We start from the raw sequence: 26,016 nt of genomic DNA, 5'->3' as shown, positions 1-26,016 counted from the left end.
ACTGACATTTGGTGGCAATTGATGGGCTATGAGGTAATTGGTTTAGGAATGGGGAATATATATAATTGGAAGGAACAGGCAGTAAGAGAGAAACCCAGAGGGTGAGCTGTGTAGAGGAAAGAAAGCTGTGTGTGAAAGGCTCCCTGTGCTCAAGCCAGGAAATTGAGGATTAAAGGTACATGTGGTAAAAAAGTAAGAGACTGTGTTTGTGAGTAGGAGATCACGCTAGATAGTGCTGCTTGCAAGGTAGCTTGAGAGGCACCTCTGACATCCTCCTACACTATGTCTTGGGTTACCTGGATTATCGGTCCAGGCATGTAGGTGAATCAATGCTACTCATCTGTTTGATCTTTCCCTGGAGCCGGTGGGCAGAGACTGGTCGGGGAGGAAGCAGGAGAGCCACAGCTATGCAGGTAGCAATGGCCAGAGTAAATTACTGACCCTGTAAGAGCTATGGAAGATGCCAGGGAGGAATTAGTCAATTATATATTCTTCCTGTTCCTCAACGGAATGTATCTGAGTCACAGCATCTTCCAGCGCTACTGCTGGATTTATGCATCACTTCTTGCTCAGGGCTGTGGCTGAAGTCAAATTCAAAGTTAACTTATGGCTGCCAGTAAAGATGTCCTATTAATATTTATATGTGACTATTTACTGTAATATGTATGGAAGAGGAAGTGACTTTAGAAGTCTGGGAAATAAAATATAGGAAATTATAGAATGAGTTTACTGTTGGTTTCTTTAGAATGGTCACCAGCCACCTTAGTGACACATTAATGTAGGTTTTTGTATGAGATCATTTTTGTGTAAGTATATAATATAGTCTCCAGATTCTGTTGTTCTTTCTCATGTTGACTAGCACCTTACTACTTAAAGTCAGTGGAACTACTTGTGGAATAAGATGTTACCCTTACTCATGCTAGGTATCAGAATCTGCTCCATAGTTTTCAGTTCTTTTAGATAATTGAAGATATTTCCTCCCCTCTACCCCCCCTCTCTAAATACTTTAGCTTTAATGTTGCAAATCACTGTGTAATGCCTGGGATGGAGTCCCAGGTGGTTGTGTTTCAGCACTAGTTTGACTAGAAACTATGCACGGTCATGATGATCAGCAATAGGCATAGTCCTCTGCACTTAGCAGAATTAAATCTCAAGCCTACTGTGTGCCCACTTGCTTACTGTCAAGTATGCATTAATGCAGGATCAGGTTTCCCCTACTCTCCCTGTTGATCACTTTTGACCTTTCACTCATATGTGTATCTCTGTGCTTACTGCACATTACAAGAGCAAGCACTATGTCCTGCTGATAAAACACCTACTGAGTCTATTCTGTTTCAGTGGACTTGAAACTAACAAGGCTTTTAGCTTTTGGTTGTTAGTTCCTTGCCTGTGCATTAACTATATTGATGCTAGGTATTCAGCTTTTCAGAGCTTTGCTATCTCTCGTATTACACTTATCTTCAGTAGATCTCCAAGTGCTTTACAAATGAAGTATTGTTATCCCCATTTTACAGATTGGGAAACTGAGGCACCAAAAGGTGATGTGATTTGTCACCCAGTGGCAGAGCTGGAGCAGAACTTGGGTCTCCTGAGTCCTAGTGCAGCATTTCAATTATATTTGATATGGTACATCTGCCTAGCTTTACAGCAGCAGAGAACAAAATAATGTAAACCCACACTTTCAAATGATGCCTAAAACTAGGCGCTTAAATCATATTGAGGTTTCTAAATAAAAGTGATCAGATTGTCCAGACATGCTGAGCATCCAGAACAGCTGATTGACAAGTGTGCAGCAACTCTGAAAATCAGCTGTTAGGGGCTTAAATCTGGGTTCAGGTGACTTGCTTCAGACTGCCAAATATGAAAATGTTGGCCCTGTTTTGTTTTTCTCAGCCACAAATTGATGCCGCTAATGCAGACTGTGGCCTTTCAGCAAGCGCCATGGATGTGTCAAGCATATTAACTCTGGTGTTCTGTATGTGCTGCTTCCAGCTTTTGGTCCCCAACAATAATAATTTTAAGCACAAATTTATTTTGTGGTTTTAATTGCATTTTAAACTTACTGTTTTTTTGCTACTTTCTGGATGTTTCAGCCAGAATCTTTGTTAGAGAGATGGTTGTCTTCAGCACAAATTCATTGTAGTGCTTTACTGGCTTCACAACTCTGACAATTAATTTTATTACAAGAGGGATGTTTGTCCCAGGAAAACGTGATTTCTGAGGATTTTAGAAGATATATTTCTACTTGTCGTAAATGATCACTGGAAGTCCAGATATTAAATTTTTAATGAGGCTGACTGAGAAGAGATGAACTAGATTCCAGGTAACAGCTCTTAATTTCTGTCTGGTTACTGGGGGGGAAATGGAAGAAGTGTAACACCTGCAGAGCTGCAATACAATACTTACAAGAGGTCAGAATATAGTTTTTACATTGGTTTTTCTTAACTCAGATTTCTCAAACTTTATTTTATGTTTTATTTTCTCCCCTTTTGGGCTAAAATATGAACTAATTTAGGGTAGAGTCTCAGAGCCACAGTCTGACTTGCCCTTGTGGGGCTTGAGGTTCAAGGCTGCAAATAGCAGCAGGGATACTTCAGCTGGAGACTTGCCCCCTTGCTGGGACTCGGAGCCCAGGCTCCAACCTGAGCCTGAACATCTATGCTGCTGTTTTTCACTCCTGCAGCACAAGCCTGAATTTGTTGACCTGGGCTCTGATTCTCATTGATACATTTTTTTTTTTTTTTTTTTTTTTTTTGCTGTGTACTGTAGACCTACCCTGAGTCAGAAGTATAAACTTTATGTTTTTGACTCAGCAGGCACAAGATGACATCCTCCGATTTTAGCACATTCCCTTCTCCCTGCCACTCCAAGTGCTTCCTCTGACAGATTTATTTGGGGAATTCAAACTCTAGTTCTTGGAGATTAAGGGTGGTGAACAATACCCATTCACTAGTCTAATCTCCATGGATTTCTAAGTAGAAATCTGATCAGGTGCTAATAACACTTGAAGCAGCATCAATGTCCTTCTGTAATTGCTACTGCACAACTGTGATGAGTCCTCCAGTGACACAATTGCTCTCGAATGATACATGCTGCCTGGAGTTTTAATAGCATAAAACTGGAGTAGCACAATGGTGAATCAGTCCTGTTAGCTTTTATTTTTGCATAGATCTACACTTCGTTCTGGCTGATACGAAATTGTCCTGCACCTTGTGTGGCCACTTACACCAGCATATGGAATTTGTACCTGCCTTGCACAGGAAGTAACGACTGAGCAAGGTGCAAGTGGAGAATCAAGTCCAGGGTTGTAGGAAAGCCAAAATAGAAGCCTTTCTGGTAATCTCATGGTGTTTCTGGCATACTTTTGCAGATCTGACAGAGATGGATAGTTCACTAACATATAAGCTTTAAGCTCTGATTTGATCAGAACTTGGAACTTTCAGAGATTTGCCTTTCACAAATAGTTATCCAGATCACAATGCTTTGTTACACTACAGCTAGAACTTGCAGATTTTGCCCATCGCTGTTGGAAAAACACTCTTGTATAAAGGGTATCTAAAGTTTATTGTTTTATTCAAGTAGTAAGGTACATGAATGTTGGGGAGGGAGGAGGTGAAGCATGGCTCATGGCCCTATTGCTGCAGCAAGTGTGAACTCATAGATTATAAGTAGGGTGACCATATTTCTCTCTGCTGAATATGGGACACCTGGTAAAATTACTCGTATTCAAGTGAGTTCAACAGATATCAAATCAGAACTATGCAGTACAAATGTTTAACATCACGTTGACTGAGCCCCTGTTAGAAAGAAATTCTGTGTAGCTGGGGTGAAAGTAACTTAAAGGACTTACCGGTACACCGGGGTCCTGAGCGGGGGCGTGGCCTCAACCAGAAGAGGTATGGCCTCAACTGGAAGAGGCAGGGCCTTTAAAGATTTAAAGGCCTCGGGGCTCCAGCTGGGAGCACCAGCTCCTTTAAATCACCGCTGGGGCTCCCAGCTGCAGAGGTGGCTCGGAGCCCCGGGGCTCAGGGGCAATTTGAAGAGCCCGGGGCTCCAGCCACCACTACTGCAGTGGAGCTCCAGGCCCCTTAAATCGCTGTCTGAGCCCCGCTGCTGGAGCCCTGGTGTAGTGGCGGCAGGGTCACGTTGGCTTACTTTCACCTCTGTGTGTAGCTGGCTTGCTGGACCCCCAGGATGGACCCGTCTCTCCTGGTACCTGGCGCCATGTCTTCCTGAGGCCCCACGCAGGGTCATATGATCCTCCTCCTCCCCAGATTTCTGCCAAGGTTCACACCAGAATGCGGTCAGCTGCCACCTTTCGGCACTGTGTGGGAGGGAAGGGACGGGAGCTACTTCCAGCTGCAGGGGAGGAGGAGTTGGGGAAGGGATGACCTGGCCTGTGTCTTTTCCTCCCCCCAGTGGCTGGAAGCAGCTCAAAAGACAGCAAACACCTTCCAGGCTGCTGCTGGCCACTGACATAACCTGGCCACTGACATAACCCAGCCACCTCCTGTCCCCAGCTACAGTGGGGATTAAGCCCTAAAAATGCATTGTGCACCAAGGCCCAGGGAACCTGACTGCAGGGGCTTCAGCCAGAGAGGTGGCTCAGCATGGGAGGGTGTCTCAGGGATGGAGCAGCCCCACACTTCCTGGGGGCAGAACCCATGGTGTGGGGAGGGGAGAAGAGGGTGCTATGGAGCCTGCAGGGTTGGGGTGAGAACAGGCTGGAAATAACTTCCCTGTCTCCATCCCCCCCTTTTCCCCACTCCAGTGGAGAGGCTTCCCCATGCCAGCACTGTGTGGGGCTTTGGCACACGCAGGGCTTGGCTCCTCGTGGCCAGTGATCTTGGCCGGAGGGTATTGGGCTTTCCCAGGGTGCTGGCCCAGCTAGAGGCAGTGAGGGAAGGAAGGAGCCTGCTGGCCAGGCTCTTGGTCAGCTGAGCACTCTGATCAGGGGCTGGTTCTCTGCATGGTGCTGGGAGCAGGATGTGCCTTGCCAGGGGAGGGGGATTGGGAGGAACAGCAGGGCTGGGGTGTGTGCGAAGGGGCAAAGCAGGGGGAGGATAGCGAGAGGAGGAGGCACATAAAGGGCCAATGGGTGGGCAACAGAGGAGACACATAACCAGCACTGCCTGGGCCTGCCTGCAGTCACCAGCCACCGCAACACACAGCCAGTGCTGGCCAGAAGCGGGACGGGGGAAACGCCCTGCTGGCCGAGAGCTGGTATACAGTGGAGGCTGCGCTGGTGGACCAGAAAGGGGAGCACCTGGCTCAGTGCGCTGCAGCTTTGCCCCACCACTAGCCTTGCACGCTCACCCCCAAGGTCGGCCACTGGACCCCCTCCCCAACTCACCGCTGGTGGGTGGGCGGGGACCAGCAGCAAGACCCACCAGTGCTGGGGGGAGGGGGGAAGAGACAGAAAATGTGACAATTTGCCCATTTTAAAGAAAGTCAGGACACCTGCAAGAGGGCTTAAATATGTGACTGTCCCTTTAAAAATGGGATGTCTGGTCATCCAATTATAAGGCCAGAAAGGATCATTGTGATCACTTACTCTGACCTCTTCCATAACACAGGCCAGAGGAATTCTCTGAAATCAACTACAGCATCTTTTTTAGAAAAAACTTCCAGTCTTGATTAAAAAAAGTCCTATTCCACTTGTAGTTGCATCTTCAGTGCCTTATGCAGCCCTACCTTGGCTGCATATGATTCTCACAGAAACTTATAAATGATTTTTTTCTTAAAGTATACCAACAGAATTGGAAACTGAAATCTACAGGATAGGCTCCCTTACATTGAGACACACTGGTGGGCCAATCTCAGCTTTGAAAGATCACCTGTAGGAGTCATTCAGTCCTTGACTTCCCTTCTGAGGCTGCCTAGATGGCCAGTGCCAACTGTCAGGGACACTTGTTCACTGGGAATCAGACCGAGGCCACCAAATCATTTCATATGGCTATGAAAGAGCTGGCAGAATATAACTTTCAACCACTACCAATTTGGGCTCATATTCTGTTCCTGGTACAGGGTTGAAAGGCTTCAGAATTTTGTTACTAAACCCCATTGCATCCAGATATTTAAAACTGAACTATTAATATTCTGGGCCTACGGTACATACACAACACTTCTACAAAGACCTGCTCCCAACGACCCTGCAAGAAAGCATGTATTCAGAAAATATCAAGGGAGAATAACAAGTAAAATATACAAAAATCCTGAAATAAGTTCAGAAGGGCTGGACTAATGGATCAGCGTTCTCCTCTCCAGACTGCAGTTCCTAACTTGTGGAGGGGGATGGAGGAAAAACCTCTATGGGCACTAGGTGTGCAGTGTAATCTAAACCCCTTGAGCAATATTAATAGATAATTTTCAGATGTTCTCACAATGTTTTTGGTTGCAACATCTAATGTATAATGTGCTTGGGTACTGACAAGTCAGCTAAAACACATGTAAGCATAAGTGTATTTTGCCTAAAGCTTTTGTTTGTTCCCAAGACTTTGATTAACAACATGGATTCTCATGGGGCTTCTTGAAGTTCAGCTAAGCTCTACAAAGATGGGGTTGAGCCTTAAGTCAGGATTTTTAAACAGTCCCAATGTCCCATAAAAAGATGTGGATTTTAGACTCTTTATAAGGATCCTGTCCTGTAAGCATTTTCTCACTCCTGTCCAAAGTCTGACTTCAGGCTGAATCCTTCAAGCATACATGTGTGGCTACTCCCAATATGAATAAGGTCCCACTGATGGCAAGCTCGCTATCCTGAAGTGGTGTCAGAAAAATGCCTTTTCAGGGAGAAAAGCTACAGCTCCCAAACTTGCTGAGGGTAAGAGCATATGATTTTTTTGATTCAGCTCTCTAGAGGGGACAAATATGGACTAGAACCACACTGCCCTTGGGAGAGCATTGTGAGATTCTGTGTCACAGCAGGCTTGGAATTCCATGTACAGCTGGTGCTTATTGCCCAACCACAGGACAGTACCTCAGTAGGGGTAGGGGTCTGTCTCCTCCCTTCACCCCACCAGCCAGCAGAGGGATGGGGAGTATTCTGCTGCCTGAAAAGGGGTGAAGTAAATTACTCTTCCACATCCCATACCCCAGTGCAACAGGGGACTCCAGAGAGAAATTATGCTTGTCAGTATTCCTTTGGAGGTATCCCCATCTATGGGTTTAGTCTAGTATTTAATAGATCTCCAAACCCTGAAAGATCTAAAGTCATTAACAGCTATATTCTACCACTCTTACTCTCACTGAGTGGTACCTTGCTCTGAGCAGTCCCATTAACTCGCCTCATGGGGCGAGGAACTATTCATCCTGTGTAAGGGTGGAAGAATCCGGTCCTGAGGGGACAGACACTTATGGGTGCATGTGATTCCCACACAGTCACATTGACTTTAACTATAAACAACAAATGAAACATCCTCCCAGAGGACAGAAGCTTTAGCTTAATTGTCATGTCCTGCTTGCAGATGCTGCCTGGGAAAAACACTCAGTCCACAGATCTGTCGGGCCTTGCAACATCCCTTCCATAGCAAACCCTGCTTCCTTTCTGGGCTGCAGCCAGCCTCCATTGGAGCAGAAGGCTCCTTGCGCTAGCATGAACATCCCTTCTCCTGGTTGGGGCAGACTGTCCACCACAGGACCTAGGTTACATTAGTGGGAGCTAGTGTAACCAAGGGCTATTTAACTTCTCTTCCCCCTTACTTGTATTAATGATTTTTAGGTGTCATTGTAATTTAAATTTAATTTCACTTAATTTAATCACTCCATTTCAAGCTGTTTATGGCTGGTTTCATTGCTTGTTGTACAATACTCTTGTACATAGGTACCAACTCCGTGGATGCTCCAGGGCTGGAGCACCCACAGGGGAAAAATTGCACAGCAGCCAAGCTCCCCTCCCTGTCCCACCTCACCTCCGCCTCCTCCCCTGAGCACGCTGCATCCCCGCTTCTCCACCTACCTCCCAGAGCTTGCAGCTGCAAAGCAGCTATTTCATGGCATAACAAGCTCCAGGAGGGAGCGGGGAGGAGTGCGAAATGCAGCGTGCTCAGGGGATGGGGTGGGGACTTTAGGGAAGGGATTGGAATGGGGGCAGGGTGGGGCCGGGGTGCAGGGGTGTCAAGCACCCACCAGCGCCAGCAGAAGTCGGCACCTATGCTCTTGTGTTATAACAGATTCTATCTGGAAGAAAACTTATGATGTTGTAGAAGTTGGACACCTTCACCAGGCTGGGCTTCACTAGTACTAGGCATTGTATGCACACCTAGTAAATGACAGCTCCTGTTCTTTAGGTGTAGTGACTGTCATTTACCATATGTATGTACAGTGCTTAGCACCTAGAGGCCATAACTAGGTTGGGGCTCCAATGTGCTACCACAATAGAAACATTTGTACAGTTATAGGCCTTGTAAAGCTTTGTATGCTTTTCCAAAAATCTAACCGTTGGACCTGAACTCCCTGATAGACTCCCTATATACCACATGACATAGAATTAATGGATAAACATTCAGGGCAGTTAAAAATGTTTGGAAACCATGAACTAGAAATAGTGAGAATTTGCCTTTTAATGGAAGTTTGATTTTTTTTTTCATTAAAACTAGCTGGATTGGTGCTTACTATGCAATTTGCTGTTTTGTTTTTATTTTTAAACTGTTTTATAACCAATACCGCTTTTCTTGATGTAGGACCTTTATTTCATGAACAGATTGTCTCTAAAATATAGAAGTGATGTTTTAACCAGGAAGATCAAATAGTTTAGGAACTTAACAGACAGAATGGGTCATTCTGCCGAACAGAGATCTACCTCTACCAACCTCTTAATGTGCTGATCCTAATTAAAAAAACAAACAAACAAAAAAAACTAATAGTTCACTAATGTTCTACAAAGGGTGCATGAAGTTTCACTAGTCAGTACTCTTTTTAACAAATTCTAAAACTGACATCAATTACAAGCATCAAGGTCTACAGAATAATAAATGGTCTGCCTCGAGATTCAGAATCCAAACTTCAGTGCAGGGAATTTGTAACACTCCTTTCTACTTACAAAAGCCGGAGTACAATGCTCAATAGAATGATGACTTTTCAACACTGAATTTCAAATGGACTTTTGTAGGAATCATGAATATAAAATAGTGCCCTCTTATAAGGAAAAATAAAAATATTTTGCTAATGATTTTTGGGTCAGATCCTGCCCTGCAGTATAAAGATCTGCAACTTTGCAGAAGTTAGGCAGAAAACTCTATGAACTTGAACCCACAAAGTTTCATACAAATCATCCCATTGGCTAGGCTTGCTTGCCTTGCAGAATAGAGTATAGCTTTTCTGCAGCTGTCCCTTGATCCTGAGTCAAGTGCTATAGATGGTAGAGAAACTTCAGAGTCTGTGGGATCAAGAGGAGTTCCCATGGCTTCCTACTACACTCTGAACCTCACTCCCTCATGTTAGCACAGCTCCTTCCATTTATTCTCCAGCCAAGCTTGGGCCAAAGTGCCTTTCGGGGTGAAGGTCTTAGAGCTCAGAGCTGGGCTCTGTGTGAGATATTGCTGAATAGAAGTATCAGAGGGTTTCTAGGAGGATTATGCATTTGGTTCTTCCCATACAGCCATGCCTGCCATAAAACAGCAGAGCAGACTCCATCTAAGATCCATGTCTTTCCCCCCTCCCAGGAGAAACAGTCACATGCCACCACATAAAGCGGGTAGACAGTAACACCCCGCATACTCCCCCACCCCAGCTAAGTGCAGTTCACAAAAACAGGAAGACAATCTCTGGCTTGAAGAGTTTATAAGGTAAAAAAGCAAGAGAAACATAGGCTTTTAAATCAACGGTCTTCTGCCACAGAGAGGATATAGAAAACTGATTTTTTTTAAAAAAAAAATCTTAAACATCTCATTGTAGTTGGAATATATGGTGAAATGTCTAAAATCTCATTTTAGGAGTTTCTTAATTACAGTCTGGCTCCATGGAACCTTTTCCAAAAATATTTCTGGGGGATTTCACTTCCATGGGCTTGTCAGTTACTTTACTGTAATTTAAAGGAGATTTCTTCTCTTCTTCCCCCCTCCCCGTTTTCTTTTTTTGAGGGGGAAAATCTCATCAGTCTCCTATAAAAGGCAAATGTCAAAGAATAATTGGATAAAATGGTAGCATAAATCTAATGGCTAAGCAAATCAGCTATGCTAAGCGGCAGTCAATATCTGATGGTGACCTACCACAATGAAATGTACAGTTGCTATCTGGAGAAAACAAGGTTGGGGTTTCAGATACAGTGTTAATATTGACAAAAGGAAAACAATAGCCTGTAAATAATGCTTTTTAAACATTTGGACTTGACAATCTTTTATCTTATCTAGGCCATTGTATTTGAGCAAATTCTAAATGTAATTCAGATGGCCTTTCCCATGCTAGAACTGTTGACCCTCAAAGGCAGAAAGTCAATCTAGGAGGAGGCTGAAATAATGTAAGGCTCCCAAACTTCCTGTACTACCTGGGTGTGTGTGTGTGCGGGGGGGGGGGGGGGGGGGGGGGGCTGGACCCAGCCACAACATAGGCAATGCTGGTCAGCAAGGATGTGTATGAATTCAATGCAAACTGTGGGCAGCTTCTGATAGCAGAGGTCCAATAGATCCCCAGCTGCAAACTTAAAATTGCTCCCCACCCTGCAATAAACCGTTGCTTCACCTTTCTCTGGGTGAATCCCAACCCCAGAGTTACAGCCTACCCTACAGTCCTGATATGGTGGGTGGGAGCGGGGCAGATGTTGGGTTGCAGTTTATGCTGCTCTGTGCTAGAATGGATAAATCATGGCCACAGTAAGAAATAGTTTATGGGAAAGAGCGATCTAGAACTCCCATTTTTTTGCAGTTGGAGGAAAAGGAGACAGGGTTTGTCTACACAGCAATTAAACACCCATGGCTGGCCCATGTCAGCTGATGCTGGCTTGTGGGATCCTGGCTACGGGGCTGTCTAATTGTGATGTTCGGGTTTGGGCTGGAGCTTGGGCGCAAGCCTGAATATCTACACTGCAATTTTACAGCACTGCAGCCTGAGTTCTGTGAGCATCAGCAGCTCTGGGTGTTTAATTGCTGTGTGGACGTAACCTGAGAGGACTTACTCAAGCCTACAGCACAGAAGAGAGATCAAAGACCAGGATCCTTTTTTCTGACCACTAGCCCAAAAGCAAGTCCAGGCATGTATTGCAGTTATAAAAAAAAACTAATACATTAAATATCCATTTCCCAATATATTTAGATGCTTATTAAAAAGTCTAGAGCATGAAGGGGCACTTTGCAACAACCTGACATCTAATGCATTTCAATAAAGATGTATTGAATTTTTGAAAACCTTTATTTAGAGACTTATAGGGCTGTGTTTTGAAGTTTGGCTCAATAAAACTGTGTGCATTGGACAGACTGATTTCCTCTCAGGAGTTAGTATAGTAGCTTGGCATCTCTCAAGAGCTGTAGAGTAAATTCTACCCTGTTTACACTGATGTAGCTCCAGAGTAACTCTGATGAAGTCACCAGTATAAATGAGCAGAATTTGAGTTCTAATCCTATTCCACAGCGAAAGGAAAATGAGACTTGCAGCTCCATCATAGTCCCTTTTTTATGACTGCCATAATTTGGCACTACAGACAGTCTGTGCTCAGAAACGGCAGGCTGGATGCCACAGGTCAGGATTTATGCAGGGCTGCCTGAGCAAGTATCTGCTTTCTGTAGGCAGAGTTTTGTGTCCCTGATTTGTGTGTTCACTTTTTCCCTCTTTTTATTTTTGTATTAATACCCTACCCAGTGCCACCTGGCTCTCCTGTTTGCTAAGCCGGGCCCCCAAATGGGGCCCAGATTAGCTGACTAAATTTGGTGAGCTCCTGGGATCAGATATCTGAGGAAATTTACAAAAGAGATGCAATAATTTACTATCATTCCTTCATGAAAGACTACTCCATTTTTCTATTAAATCTATACTTTTACTTGTCTTTAAGAGACAGAGTATGCCTATAGTAGGATTGCTTAGGCCTCAGATTGATGACCAAAATTGGACACAGTACTCCATGTGTAGAAAGGATATAGAGAAACTGGAAAGTATCTAGAGACAAACTTCCAAGATGACCAAATGGATGGCATGCAAACAATATGAGCAAAGACTGAAGGAAACGGGTATGTTCAGTTTGGAAAAAAGGAGATAAAGGGGGGAATATCATAGTGGTCTTCAAATACTTGAAAGGCTGCCATTTTTTAAAAAAAATGGAGAAGAGTTGTTTTATCTTGCCACAGAGGGCAGGTCCAAACTACAGCAATTGATTTAGATTAAACCTCAGGAAATATTTTCTAAGTAAGAACAGTAGGCCAATGGCACAGACTGCCTACGGAGGTTATGGAAGCTCCTTCACTGGAGGTTTTCAAAAGGAGGCTGGCTAGCCATCTGTCTTGGATGGCTTAGACACAACAAATCCTGCATTTTGGCAGGGGGTTAGACTAGATGACCTTTGTGGTCCCTTCTAACCCTATGACTCTATCCCTCATGCAGGGCTACAGATGAGGTCAGACACAGAGCCAACTCTTCTTGTGCATAGTCTGAACCACTGCATTTGAGTAAGTGAAAAGGTTGCTCATTTGATGTGACATCCAAGAGCCCACAATCCAACAAAGGAGTCAGGGGAGCTGGGTAGGAGCCAAGGCCCTGGACCTGCTCTTCTATAGCAGCTTGCAGAGGGTTTACACTAACACATGGCACATCACATGTATCCCATTGTGCAATGGGGAGACTAGGGAGATATTGTGCCTCCTTGGCCATCTCTACACTATAATTTTTCTTTAAACTGTCCTCCACTGCAATTGTACTGAAGCAACCCCTCTAGCAATGGGGAGAGCACTGGTGTAGTATTAGGCTGCTGGAGTTTTAACCAGTATGTTGTCTGCACATGCTCTCTGCATGTTTAGATAATGTAGCAACCTGTCTACCACCAGGGTGGTCTTACTATTAACACTGCTGGAGATGCACTGACTCTACAGCAATGGTAGACTTTTTTTTTAAAAAAACAAACAAACAAAAAACAGTAGGAAAGCATTTCAGTCTCCCTAGACACTCAATAACAGACTTAAAAGTGGCCATTCTTCAACAAAAAACTTCAAAAACAGACTTCAATGAGAAACTGCAGAACTGGAATTAATTTGCAAATTGGACACCATCAAATTAGGCCCGAATAAAGACTGGGAGTGGCTGGGTCACTACAAAAAGTAATTTCCCTCTCATGATATTCACCCATTCTTGTCAATTGTTGAATAGACCACTTCCACCTTAACTGACTTGGCCTAGTTAGCACTGACCCCCCACCCACTTGGTAAGGCAACTCCCATCTTTTCATGTCCTGTGATAGATATCTATACTACTTGCTGTATTTTTCATTCCATGCATCTGATGAAGTGGGTTTTAGCCCATGAAAGCTTATGCCCAAATAAATGTGGTGGTCTCTAAGGTGCCACAAGGACTCCTCAGTCTTTTTTTAAAAAGACTGAGGCACAATGCGTGGTGGACCTCTCTATTCTTGCCGACTCAGGGCTGGGGCCTAAAAAGCACACTGTAATCACAGGTATCTTTCTTTCCTGAGGAGGCAAAATGCCTGTTTGCTAGCAGGAGCGTCTTTCAGCCTAGAATGCTGTTCCTAGCAGAGCAGGAATTGTCATTCAGCAGTGTTAATCAGTTGCACTTTAAGGGCCAGATCCTCAGCTGGTGGAACTCCCCATAGTGCCATGGATTTCAGCAGTGCTCTGCTGGTTTACACCTGGCCTAAAGTCCTGAGCGTTGCCCATGCAACTTCCTACTTCTGCCAGATCTGGAACAGGCATCCAAGCTTGCTATTCAGATTTGCAAACATCACAAACTATCACTGGGCCACTTAGCCAGCCAGGCTCAGAATTTTTTGTAATAAATTATATTTAGATTTTTTTTTTTCTGATCATTGGTACCTTGAACACTTAAAATATTTTTATGGTATTTCATTCATTTTATGCTTACTAATGGCCAGATTCAGTACCTAATGTCTGGGCCAATGCTTAGTATGAACATGCACTGAATCAATCTTTCATGGTGTTCTGCAGTCTTCAGCAGTGCAGAGACTAGGCATATTTATTTTTTAAATCAACTGTCGGATGCCAGCATTCCAGATTGCCAAACTCAATTTTTACATGGTGGTATCTTGTAATCCACATATCTAAATGAACAGGATTGCTAATTCATTAATTAAATGAGAAACTAATAATGCAGTAATTAAGTTAGTATTTAACAAATCTTTAATAATGAGTAAGTGGGGCATTTTCAGAGTAGAACTTGGGAGCTGCCACAAGAAACTATGAACAGAAAACAGGGATTAAAATTTGTGTTGAACTTCCCATGAGGCAGTTTCAAATTGTAACTATAAAATGGCATAACCTCCTCCTCCTCTCTCCTTCTATTATTTTTGTTTAAACATGCTCAACCAACTAGGATTAACCTGAGAGGATGGCCACACTAGGGCAGCTATTGACCATGACAAATACATAAATGAATGATTCCTGCATTAGGTTAAAGAACATAATGCAGCATCTGAGAAACCACTGAATTAATATTTCCACAGCCTATTGTCCAACCTAAAATCAGTAGGACTTTGTTCAGTGCTGCAACATATTTCTGAAAGGCTGATATCTGCAGATATGTAACTTTCTTCCAGCCCAGATAATTGCTCTTGTGACAGATTGAAGAAGCACCCCCAGCCCTATAGCTCCCCCTCACCTCCCCCCCCACCCCTCCAGTGTTTGCATGTGTGTGTTGGATGGGTGCTGAGAGAGGATTTAACTAGACTCTCACCCTTTATAGAGGCTTTCCAGTAAAGTGCAACATTTTTATTCATACCTGCATTCATAAACTAAATTCTCAAGCAGTCCCTTATGGCAATAAACCAGATGGAAACAATAATTTACATATCTCAGGAGAACAACACATAGGTTGCTCAGAGACAGGAGGAAGAAAAAGCAGAATATTTTGCATAAATTACTGTAGTTTAGTATGTAGTAGACCCTGATCATTTAATTGAATTTAGCTACCTATTTATTACTTTTAATTGAATATTACTTGAAAGTAATACAGTAATTTAAAAGACTTTAGAAGCAACAAATGTATTTGCAAAGAGAACCTTAATGACTTATTAAATTTTATTGTGACATATAAAAAGCAAAATAATACCCAGCACATTTGTAAATGTATGTTTATGAATATTGTCAGTTGGTTGAACTGCTCTTCTCTCCAATTTAAACTACTATCATGTTCTGGGCTGATATCTTGCAATTTGGAAATATATTGCTTTCCTGCTCACAAATATATACTAAGAGGCTTAAATTTTAATAAGCATTTTAGTTCTGATTTTTACCTAATAAAATTAATGTCACTCAATCACAATTGTTGATGTCTAATTCTTATTTACTGATTAAAGTTGAAATGAAACATCCATCAGTAAGAACAAGTGGTTTACACATAATAGTATTTTTGTTTAAATGTACTTTTGGAAGGCTGGAGGAGTCAGAGGCTTAGTAACCGGATTTTGAAGCTTTTTCCCCTCTAGATCACTGATTCAAATCTGACTCAGGCTGACAGTGGCTAAAAGGCATTTTGTCTGCAGGCTGTTTGCTAGCCTATGTTTGCTAGTAGAGTTGGTAATATCAATTCTGCTGGTTTTAATAAAAAACAAAAAATAAACCTACAGAGGTAGATCATTCCCAGTGTATACCTCACAAAGACAGCACTACAGTTGTCATTTTGTAACAGTCTCAGCAGGGTGGCTAAAGATGGAATAGGAATGGACAGTCACCTAACCTTTTATCCTTACAGATGGTCCATTCCAGTCAGGAGAGCAACATGTCAGGGAGTCTGAACAGACCTCACCCACCTCATATCTCTTCTGAGAACAAATAAAGGTTTCCAGTCTCCAGGACTGTCAGCTGATCTTTCATGGGCGAAGTATAATTTAAAAATGGAAGTTTTCTTTAAACATCCTTTGCTTGGTTTCTGCTTGCAACCTATAATCAGACCTTTTATTTTAAGCCAATACAAAAAATTCCAACATATTAGAACAATGAACTTAAGCAATGCATATAATAAAATTACTTTGGTTTCTGTTTAGTTTTAATTCTTTGAATAATAGAAATTACTTCATCAGGATAACATACTCATTGAACAAATTTTCCTGTCTTTGCGGGGGAGGAATCTTGGCTTCACTCTGACACAGTATTTTCTATTTCTGCCACAACTTTGTCTTGGCATTTACCTAGCAGCAGGAAACTATTATCCTGTTTCCTTGACATTCGTGTGTGGGGCTTTTTTTTTTTAAAGTGACCATTACAAATAAGTGTTTTTTGCATGAGAACTACTAGCATTCATTGACTTTTGGACCTGTATTTGCCACTTATCAATATCTTTCAATTAAGCTTTAGCCTCTTCAGTCTGAGAAGTGGGCTGGTTTTGTGACCAGAATTGAGTGTTTTCTATCTGAACTATTGGTAGGCCCAAGAAGGGGTAGTGAACAAATAGACCAGATTCATCCCAGAGCAAGTGGTAGGTGGACTTGAGGGACCTGGTCTGCACCTTCAATATTCAAAGGCAGCCAGGGCTTGGCCTGGCCACTGGCTCACATTAAGGCAGCTTTCAGAGCTACCCTAACATGCACCCCCAGTTCAATGGCCCCTAGAAGCCATTTCAGGGATGAAGTGTAGAATCACTATCTCCTCCTGTCCCTTCTCCCTTGCTCTGTCCCACATTGGAATGCTCCCTGTGCTAGGGAAGACAGCTCCTACCTAGGCAACGCAGAACTGGATGAGCCAGCTCTGTAGCCAGCATAGAGGCCCCCTACATGGGGAGTATTCCCTGGGGAGAGCAGAGACTCCTGCCCTGCAGCCGCCTTGTCCAGCCTAGCTATGCAGAGGGACCTCAGGGCATTACTGAATTGGTCCCATAGACTTTCTACATGTGTATTGCAAAACTATACAGTTCCATATCCAGTTAGCTTCCAAAAAAAACCCCACAATACCCAAACCTCTACATTTTGGGTTTGTGGACTAAATATTTCAAGGAGACAGTGGATATACTAGTGTTTGGACACCAATCCAGGCAAGAATAACCATAATTCACAGTAGATGTAAATTAGCTGTAAGTATGGAACGCTGCTGTATTTGTAGTTAGGGTGAAATTCATGATTCCCCCCCCCCCCACCAAATTAAATAGGGTTTGTTTAGCCTTACCCTCAGTTTACAGGCCTTTTTCAAACCCACTCTTTGGCTTCAGGCAGGGTGTGGAGCAGCCCCTCCACTATGGCCACTTGAGTCCTTGACTGGAATGTGAGCTGTAACCCTTGCACAAACCCAGAGTGTCTGAAGCTAGCTGAGCCATGTAATCATAGATGGGCAGAGGCATGGCCAATCCGTCTATAAGCTACAAGAGAACTAGGTGGACCTTTCTCATCCAAAGAGACATGGCAAAAGCAAAGCCTTGTTCACAGGATCACTATATCCCAGAGAGAAGAAGGGGAAAATGATGTTATCTAGCAAACACAAAAATTGCAAACAATGGGGCAACCTATGACGTTCCTATGCAAGCAGGACTCCCATTTATTTCAATGATTATTTTGCCTGAGTAAAGGCTTCAGGTTTTGGCCCTTTTACTACAACTCAAAAGTATCTTTTTTAAAAAAATTTTTTTAAAGTGGCTTATCTCTGTAGCTACATCCTAGGTTTTGCAGCCTTCCTCCAGCCACATGTAGGACAGACTCACCTGGAAGTGGCCCAGGAGTTTCCCTGCATCTCCTCCTGCCATAGCATTAGATGTACTATGAAGAGATCTTATGCATTCTGTAAGGCCACGTGGATGTAAACAACATGCACAGCACAGTAGATCATACCTGCTGCAGCAAGTAAAGCACAGAAAATATTTATTATAACAAACTGTGGTGTTTGCTCTTGCCCAGGTTCTAAATTGGTATTTAATGAAAGTGAGGTCTGATATATAGTATCCAGTGAACCATAAAGAAGTGGATTCAGTGCGTCCCCTATGTTTTTTTTACTACTTAACTGTAGGATGTGCAGATGTTACAATGATAACAAGGGGATGGGGTTTCCAAGGGTCAGTGTACTGAGAAACATGGCATAACCTGAAATGTACAGTTGTCCGTCACTGTTTTTTAAATGGTTTTTAAAAGTAGTACTGGAAACCTCAAGAAATGCACACAATTCTTAAAGTTAAAATAACTTTCAAGTGCTGCTGAATTCAGAGTTAAAACTCTCATTCCCTTGTTGTTCCTACGCTATGTAGCATCATACAGTGATCTGAGAGCCTAAGACACTGCACAGTGGAGGTGGGTGAACAATGGAGATAAAGCCTGCATTCAGATTTGCTTGCTTTTCTTCATTTTTAGTCTGCACTTGATCCAATATAAAATATGTTGAAAAATAAAAAGCAAACAACTGTCTTGGTTCCCGATGGAAATACCTGCTAGGCATGAGGTATGCTTCCTTTTATAAGTATATGGAACAAAGTAGAATTCCTGTAAGGTTCAATATCACATAAGATCTCAAGGCGCTACAAATGCAAGAGAATAACGAGGTGAATGGGAAGTAACTATGCAGGAAGATTAATAGGATTTTTTTTAAAAAATCCTTCTTTTGAGATATTGGGATTGTTATCCAACAAATAGCAGAGTTTATTTCTGCCCTTGAATTATACATTACACATGTAAGACAAAGGAAGTGTTTTCCTGTAGTTAAGGCAGGCAAGTGGGAGTCAGGAATAATTCTGAGGTCTATTGCTGGCTCTGCTACAGAATCATTGGGAGACCCTGGAGAACTCATTAAATCTCTCTGGGTGAAATCTTGGCCCCATTGAAGTCATAGCAAAATTCCCATTGTCTTCAGTGGGGCAGGATTTTGCTCTGTTTACTTAGCAATATAATGGGGTTAATAGTAGAGCTAGTCAGAAAAAAAAATGCCAAATTCAGAAAAGATTTTTGTCAATTGCTTGATTCTGATGAAGTTCTGACAGAACCCTGCCTGGTTTCCAGCCATCTCACCTGCTTGGCTCCCCAGTAGTGTCTCCTGGACTACCTTGGAATCAGGGCTCCAGGGCTTTCGTGTCTGTGGCTCCATTCCTTTCTGTGGAAAACTTTGAGTTGTGTGGTGTTTTTTGGGTTATGAATTGGAATGAAACCAAATTTTTCAATACTGAAATCATCTGTGAAACAGAGTCCCCTATGGTACAGCAACAGCTGGTGTAATCTAAAGGAACCCTTACTTTAAATTATGCTGGTGGCTGTTTTGGCCATGGATTGGCCCAGAGTATACAAAGACAGCTTTGAAGCAACTTTCACTTTGTCTTTCTCTTCACTGCACTGAATGTAAACACTGCATAGCTAGACTCAGGCCCAGTGCACAGTACATAGAGGCCTGGCATATTTGAGGACTACTCAGACTAATATTTGAAAGCCAGATCCTGAGAAAGGGGGGGAGTTGTTGGTGCTCAGGTTCTAATCTAAAGCCTACTGACCTCAATGGGAATCTGAGACCGAAAGACTCCCATTGTGTTCAATGGGCTGTGGATCAGGACCATTGTGAATAGCTTTTTATACTGTTATCTCAAATCCCATCATCTGTGTGTGTAACACCAACAGACCCCATTTGTCAGCCAGTGGGATCAAAACTGGGACTTCTGAAATCTCAGTGCATGAGCTAAAAGCCATATGGCTGTTAGCTAAGACTGTAGCAGACTCATTAATCTTTAAGTGGTCTTGGTGCCAGCAGAGAGGACCGAACACCACACCCAGGAGGTGTGTGGGTTACATGTGCGTTGGTTCAAAGACCTACTTCAGCTCATTGTTCATGTATTCTTTTCCAGCATCTCTCCAGAAAATAGTGGATGTGGCATTGAGATCTTTAGAACCAGTCAACAGCATGAGGCTATGTATATACACTTGTTGCATTAGAAATGAAATCCTCTGTTTTCACTTTCAAAGCAGGCAGTATTATAATATAATTTCATGCCATATAGCTGAGCAACAGTGAATTTATTTATTTAATTCAGTTAATCTCTTTTTCTTGTTTGCTAAACTGAGTATTTTTAAATTTTTTCTTCAATATCTGAAATTGTATTCTAAATTTATTCAGTTTTATTGAGAAAATTACCATTAGCCTGTTTGCTTATATGAAATGATGCAAGGGCAAAATCTGTGCAGTACACTATTGATTTCACTGGGCTTGCACTGATCTAAGTGACAGCTAGATTTGACTAGTAGTCTTAACATTTGATATTTTACAGCTTCTTTTTTCTCATTATTACTGTATCTAACATTAAATGTATGGAGTAATTTCTCACTTAATGGGTGATGGTTCAAACATCAAAAGTGTGATCGAGTTAGGATTTTGGGGAGATACAATTCAGAATTTATTTGTTTAGTCAAAATATGAACAGATGGAGAATTTCAGATTCTATGATCAATGGCCTTCACAGGAAGATTGGCTTGGAGTTTGGCACCAACAATGGCAGTGTTTCTATCAGTGCATGGATCTCTTGACAGACTGGAATGTTACCAAATTTCAGGGGTGATTTGATCTGAGGATTTAGTGTCTTGACTATAAGACTGCTGTCTTGAGACTGGCTATTCCAGCCAATATGTTGCTCTAGCTTGAGACTGACATGCTGTCAGTCTAAGTCTATCAGAGTCTACGCAAAGAAGCAATACTGTTTTCTGCATGCTATTCTGAGTTAAATGTCCTGTTCTTCTGGATAAAGTCAGTCTGACTGTTCTGAATTCAGCTGCTCCCTTTCACAAATATAGTCATGAGAATTTACCAATGCTGCATGCTTTTCACTGGAGATTACTCATATTTCAGGAGAACACCACTTTGATGCTGCAGTCAGGTTATTACATTTGCGTGTGTGTGTCAGAGATAAATTTTTCACCAGAATCCACTATTTAGCCCCTTTGAAGTCATTTTGGAAAACCTCTGGAGATTCAGGCTTCAAGCTGCTAAACTGAATCCTCTGACTGTTCAAAGTCTAATATAATGTGTGTATAAAACTGTAGAGACTTTACTTTTAGAAAACTTTTTTTTCTCATTTTCAAAAGGGATATAGGCACTTAAGTCTAAATCTCATCAACTGTCAATGAGATTGTTAGCCCCCAGGGGTCTCTCGTTTTTGAAAAGGAGAGTTAGGCTCCTAAATCAGTTAGGGATTGCAATGCTGAGCCCAGCAACACCTAAATACCTTTTGAAAATTAGATTTAACTCCAGATTTTTAGATGAGATTTAGGCACTTAAAAGCCAAAGGGTAAAATTTTCAAAAGCCCTTAAATGAATTAGAAGGTGAAGGCCTGGTCTGCGCTACAGGGTTAGGTTGACATAATCTGCCTTGCATCAACCTAACTCTGTAATCATCTACATTAAAATGTTGCTCCCATTGACTTAATGTGCCCACTACACCAACATAACTCCACCTCCAAGAGAGCTGCAGCATTTAGGTTGATGTAGCTAGGTCGACCCAGTGTCAGTGTACACACTGCATTACTTCAACTTTAGTGGCCTCCAGGAGGTGTCCCACAATGACTCATTGTGACTGCTCTGGTCACTGTTTTGAACTTCGCTGCCCGATGGCCAGGTCCACACTCCTCCCTCTTCAAGCCCCACACATTTTTGAAATTCCATTTCCTGTTTGCTTGGCACAGAGCTAACCTAACAACTGCCTTGCTGACCATGCTGGCTCCATGCTGCAAACTGGGTCCTGCCTGGAGTACACAGGAGGTGGTGGATCTCCTGGGTCTGTGTGTGTGGGCAGAAGAGGAGAGAGACTGTGCAGGGACAGCTCCAATCCAGCCATAGAAATGTAGACCGCTACAAGCAGCGCTCTGGGGGCATGGGGGAGAAGCACTACAAGAGATCTGCAGTAGTGCCACATGAAAGCCAAAGAGCTGCAGCATGCATGCCATCAGTGATGAGGTGCCAAAATCTTAACAACCGGTTCCCTATAAAAAGTTCTGATTTGAGGGATGTGCCCCAGTATGTATTTTTTTTTTTTGTACCAACAGGGTTACCATACGTCCGTATTTTCCCGGGAGGAATTTTTTAAAAATTCCTCCTGAACGGTAACTTAAGAACCAAAAAGCCTGACCTGTCTGGGAAAATACAGATGTATGTTAACCCTGCCTAAAGTTTTTTTTAAAAAAAAAAAAAAAAAAAAAAAAAAAAAAGATGGGCCTGAACTAGAAATGAGCTCCGTTTCACATGTGTGGGTCCCTGCCACTCCTTGGGGGTGTGCTAGGGTGACCAGATGTCCCAATTTTATAGGGACAGTCCCGATTTTGGGGTCTCTTTCTTATATAGGCTCCTATTACCCCCCCCCCACACACACACACCCTCCCCTGATTTTTCACATTTGCTGTCTGGTCACCCTAGGGCGTGCACATGTGTGGGTCCCAGCTGCTCCCTGCCCCCTTCATTGAAGCAGGTGTGCAGAGTTACTGCCCTGGGAACTGCAGGGCACCAGTGGACATGGGGCCAGCTGCAGACGGGCGTGGGACAGGGCTAGCTGGAGGCAAGGGGTTGTGGGTCTGGCTGTGGGCAGGGCAGGGGATGTGGAGCTGGCTGGAGACAGGAGGGTGCAGGGTTGGCTGGAGGCAAGGGGGTGTTGGGCTGGCTGGAGACGGGCAGGAGCTGACTGGAGGTAGGGGCTGGCTGCAGGGGGGTGTGGCAGGGGGCTGACTGGAGGTAGGGGCTGGCTGCAGGCAGGGCAGGGGGGTGTGGCAGGGGGCTGACTGGAGGTAGGGGCTGGCTGCAGGTGGAGCAGGGGGGTGTGGCAGGGGGCTGGCTGCAGGCAGGGTGGGGCTGGAGACGGGCTGGCTGCAGGCAGGGTGGTAGGTACTCACGGGGAGAGCAGCAGGACACAGCCCAGGCCCAGCAGAGCAGCCAGGGACCCATCAGGCAGCATTGGGAGCCCCAGGGCCAGGGGAGCAGCAGCAGCAACAGGGCTTGTGCCCAGGGCCAGGCAGCAGCCCACATGGCTCCCGCAGCACAGCGCCCCTGGTAGCCGGAGGAGGAATTACATCACTTCCCAGCTGGAGCCCATCAAAACATCAGCGCCCCCTGCAGGGAAGTGGGTTAACAACCAGTTCTAAAACTGCTTCAAAATTTAACACCCAGTTCGCGCGAACCGGCTCCAGCTCACCACTGCATACCATAGGCAAGGGAGGTTAACCGTTCTGGTGAAGAGCCACAGACATGCTACTTTTACAAAGAGCTGCTTGCTATCCTCAGCAGAGAGTCCACCCCAAAAACCCCATGGATACTTTGGTGTCACAGGTCCCCAGAGTGAACAGGAGAAGGTGTTGGATGAGGAAGAAGAGTATGCAGGACAGGTGGCTGGGGATCTAGTGGTTGATTCCAGAGCAGTCAAGCCAGTCCCTACAGTGCAGTACAGGCAAACCTGATGCAGGGGAAGGAACCCCTGGTAAGTATGCAGTTTGCTCTGTTACTGCAGGGACAGATCTGTGCATTTTATTCTTTTTTTTTTTAAATAACCAATGGAGGCAGAGTTGCTCTCTGCTTCTCATTCCCCTGTTCTGTTAGGCTGCACCAGGCTGTCCCAGGAATCCACCACAGAGAACTTGAGGAAACTTTCCTGTCGGTAGTCTGCAATCCTCTGCCAAAGGTTTCTGGGAAAAGCTGCCTTATTTCTTCCACTGCAGTAGGACACTTTCCCATACCACTCAGCAATTACTTTAGCAGGCACCATTGCAGCACACAGGCTAGCAGCATATGGCCCCAGTCTGCAGCTGGGCACATGCAGGAGCTGTTCCCTTTCAGCCTCTGTTACCCTCAGGAGTGAGAGATTAGTTTAAAATACCCACGTGTGGGGAAAACTGTGCCAGTTTTCCATTCAGTTGCCCTAAACATGCATACTCATGCATAAAGGGGGTGAGTGGGGACAATGGATGGGGTAGCTCACAAGCATCTCCCCCCTCAACCCCCACCCCCCCCCCCACCTTCCAGCCGTATTCACCATGGCTGGGACTGCTGCCATGCTCTATGAATCCCAAGAAGTGAGAATGTAGTGCTTGTAGCTTGTGTCAATCAAGAGGAGTGAGTTCAGTATACTAAGTTTCCACTGAGCTTGTGAATACACTCACAATAGTATCTCTGTGTATTTTATCTTTTGCAGCTGGAAATGTGGCCTTGAGGGTCTCTGTCCACATCAGTGGAGTGGCTCAGCCAGATCAGGAGGATAAAGAAGAGCATGTGGGATGACATGTTCCAAGAGATCCTGCAAGCCTCTGGTGCTTCAGCTACCAAGCACAGGGCTTGGAGGATCACCCTTGTAGACAGAATGGACAGGGATAGAGTGGAGAGGAGAGAAGGAGAGAGACATGCAGCAGGATATGCTTCGTGCTTCTCAAGCAGCAAACACATGCTAGAAACTCCTGTTTGCCTCCATCTGCAGCCCATAGAGAACTGCATTCTGGGACCTTCCCACCCCCACCCATTCCACATGGTGTCCAGGGCCCCTGCTTTACACCTACCACTCCACCCTGGGGGAGAGAGCAATCACACCTGCACATAGAATGAGACACATGGTTGGTGTATATTTTCTGTGCAAATGACTTTTCTCCTTCAAAGGTTCTTTTCCCTGTATTCATAAAGATTAATTCAGTTATAAATATGTCTGTTTGGAATAAGTCTATTTATGGAAACTTAATTCATCTTTATTAGTTCATCTGCTGGCTGGGTCTGCCATCATTCAGAGATAATTGCAAATGAACCTATTGCTATGTTACATTACTGCAAACACAGCACTCGTTACAAGGTTCATACCAGGGTGCCAAAAACACTGCCAGGCAGAGCACACTACAGCAACAAACATTACTGTGGCTCACTATTAAAATGGTCTTTCCAAGCCTCCCTGAGCCGTATGGCTCCCCATTGAGCATTTCTTACAGCGCTGGTATCTGGCTGCTCAAACTCAGCAGACAGCCATTCCACCTCTGCCCTCAACCCCAGCAGAAACTTCCCCCTTTGCTTTACAGATATTATGTAGCATGCAGCAGGTAGCTATAACCATTAGTGGAAAAAAATATCCTGAGGTCTCTACTCGTGAGTAGTCCGTGCCAGCAGCCTTCCAAATGGCCAAAGGCACGTTCAATTGTCATTCTGCACCAGATCAGCTTGTAGCTGAAGCGCGCCTTGCTGTATGGCTTCATGAGCCACAGGAGTAAGAGGTAGGCTAGGTCTTCCAGGATCACTATTAGCATTTCAACATTCCGCAGTGGTGAGCCTCTGGTCTGGAAAGGGAGCCTATACTTTCAGCTTTCTGAACAGACTTGTGTTCTTAAAGATGTGTCTCATGCATCTTCCCTGACCATCTGATCTTGATGTTTGTAAAATATCCTCCATGATCCACCAGCTCTGGCAATGCAATAGAAAAATAGCCCTTTCTGTTGATGCACTCTGTGGCAAGGTGGTCTGGTGCTAAAGTAGGGTTCACAGCACTTTGGGAACCTCATTGCTGCAAAACAATCCACTATGTCTTGCACGCTGCCTGGAGTCTGTCCTTCATAGCAGCAGAATGCAATTGATGGCCCTCAGAGCAACCCCCGTGGTGGATTTCATGATTCCAAACTGATTGGTTGGTAGCAATCTGGAGTTGCAAGCTTCCACACAGTGAGCACCACTAGCTTCTCCATTGTCAGTGCAGCTTTCATTTTGGTGTCACTGCTCCAGAGGCCTGGGACAAGCTCCACACTCATGTTTCCAGGAATGTGCCTTGTGCATCCAAAAGTTCTGCAGCCATAACAATGCAATCTCACCAGTCGTTGCTTATTTCTTGGGCCCAGAACCAGCACGCCACCATCTGCAGCTGCTCTGTGAATACCAACAAGAATCATTTCTTTCTATGTCCAACAACAAGGCAGCCTCCAAGGAATCCTCTTGTTCTGCCTGTCTCCTCTGGCAGCTCTGC

General features: G+C 44.0%; 1 long non-coding RNA gene across 1 annotated transcript; it reads left to right on the top strand.

Moving 5' to 3' along the window:
• The first annotated feature begins 50 nt into the window (after window positions 1-50).
• LOC122466056 lies at window positions 51-24,718 on the top strand. The gene is made up of 3 exons (XR_006291272.1): window positions 51-175; window positions 23,364-23,511; window positions 24,223-24,718. It is a non-coding gene; the product is annotated as an uncharacterized LOC122466056 (long non-coding RNA).
• Window positions 24,719-26,016: the final 1,298 nt, after the last annotated feature.

This window comes from Chelonia mydas, chromosome 5, assembly GCF_015237465.2.
Source record: "Chelonia mydas isolate rCheMyd1 chromosome 5, rCheMyd1.pri.v2, whole genome shotgun sequence".
NCBI lineage: Eukaryota > Metazoa > Chordata > Testudines > Cheloniidae > Chelonia > Chelonia mydas.
This window is presented reverse-complemented; position numbering and strand designations above follow the sequence as displayed.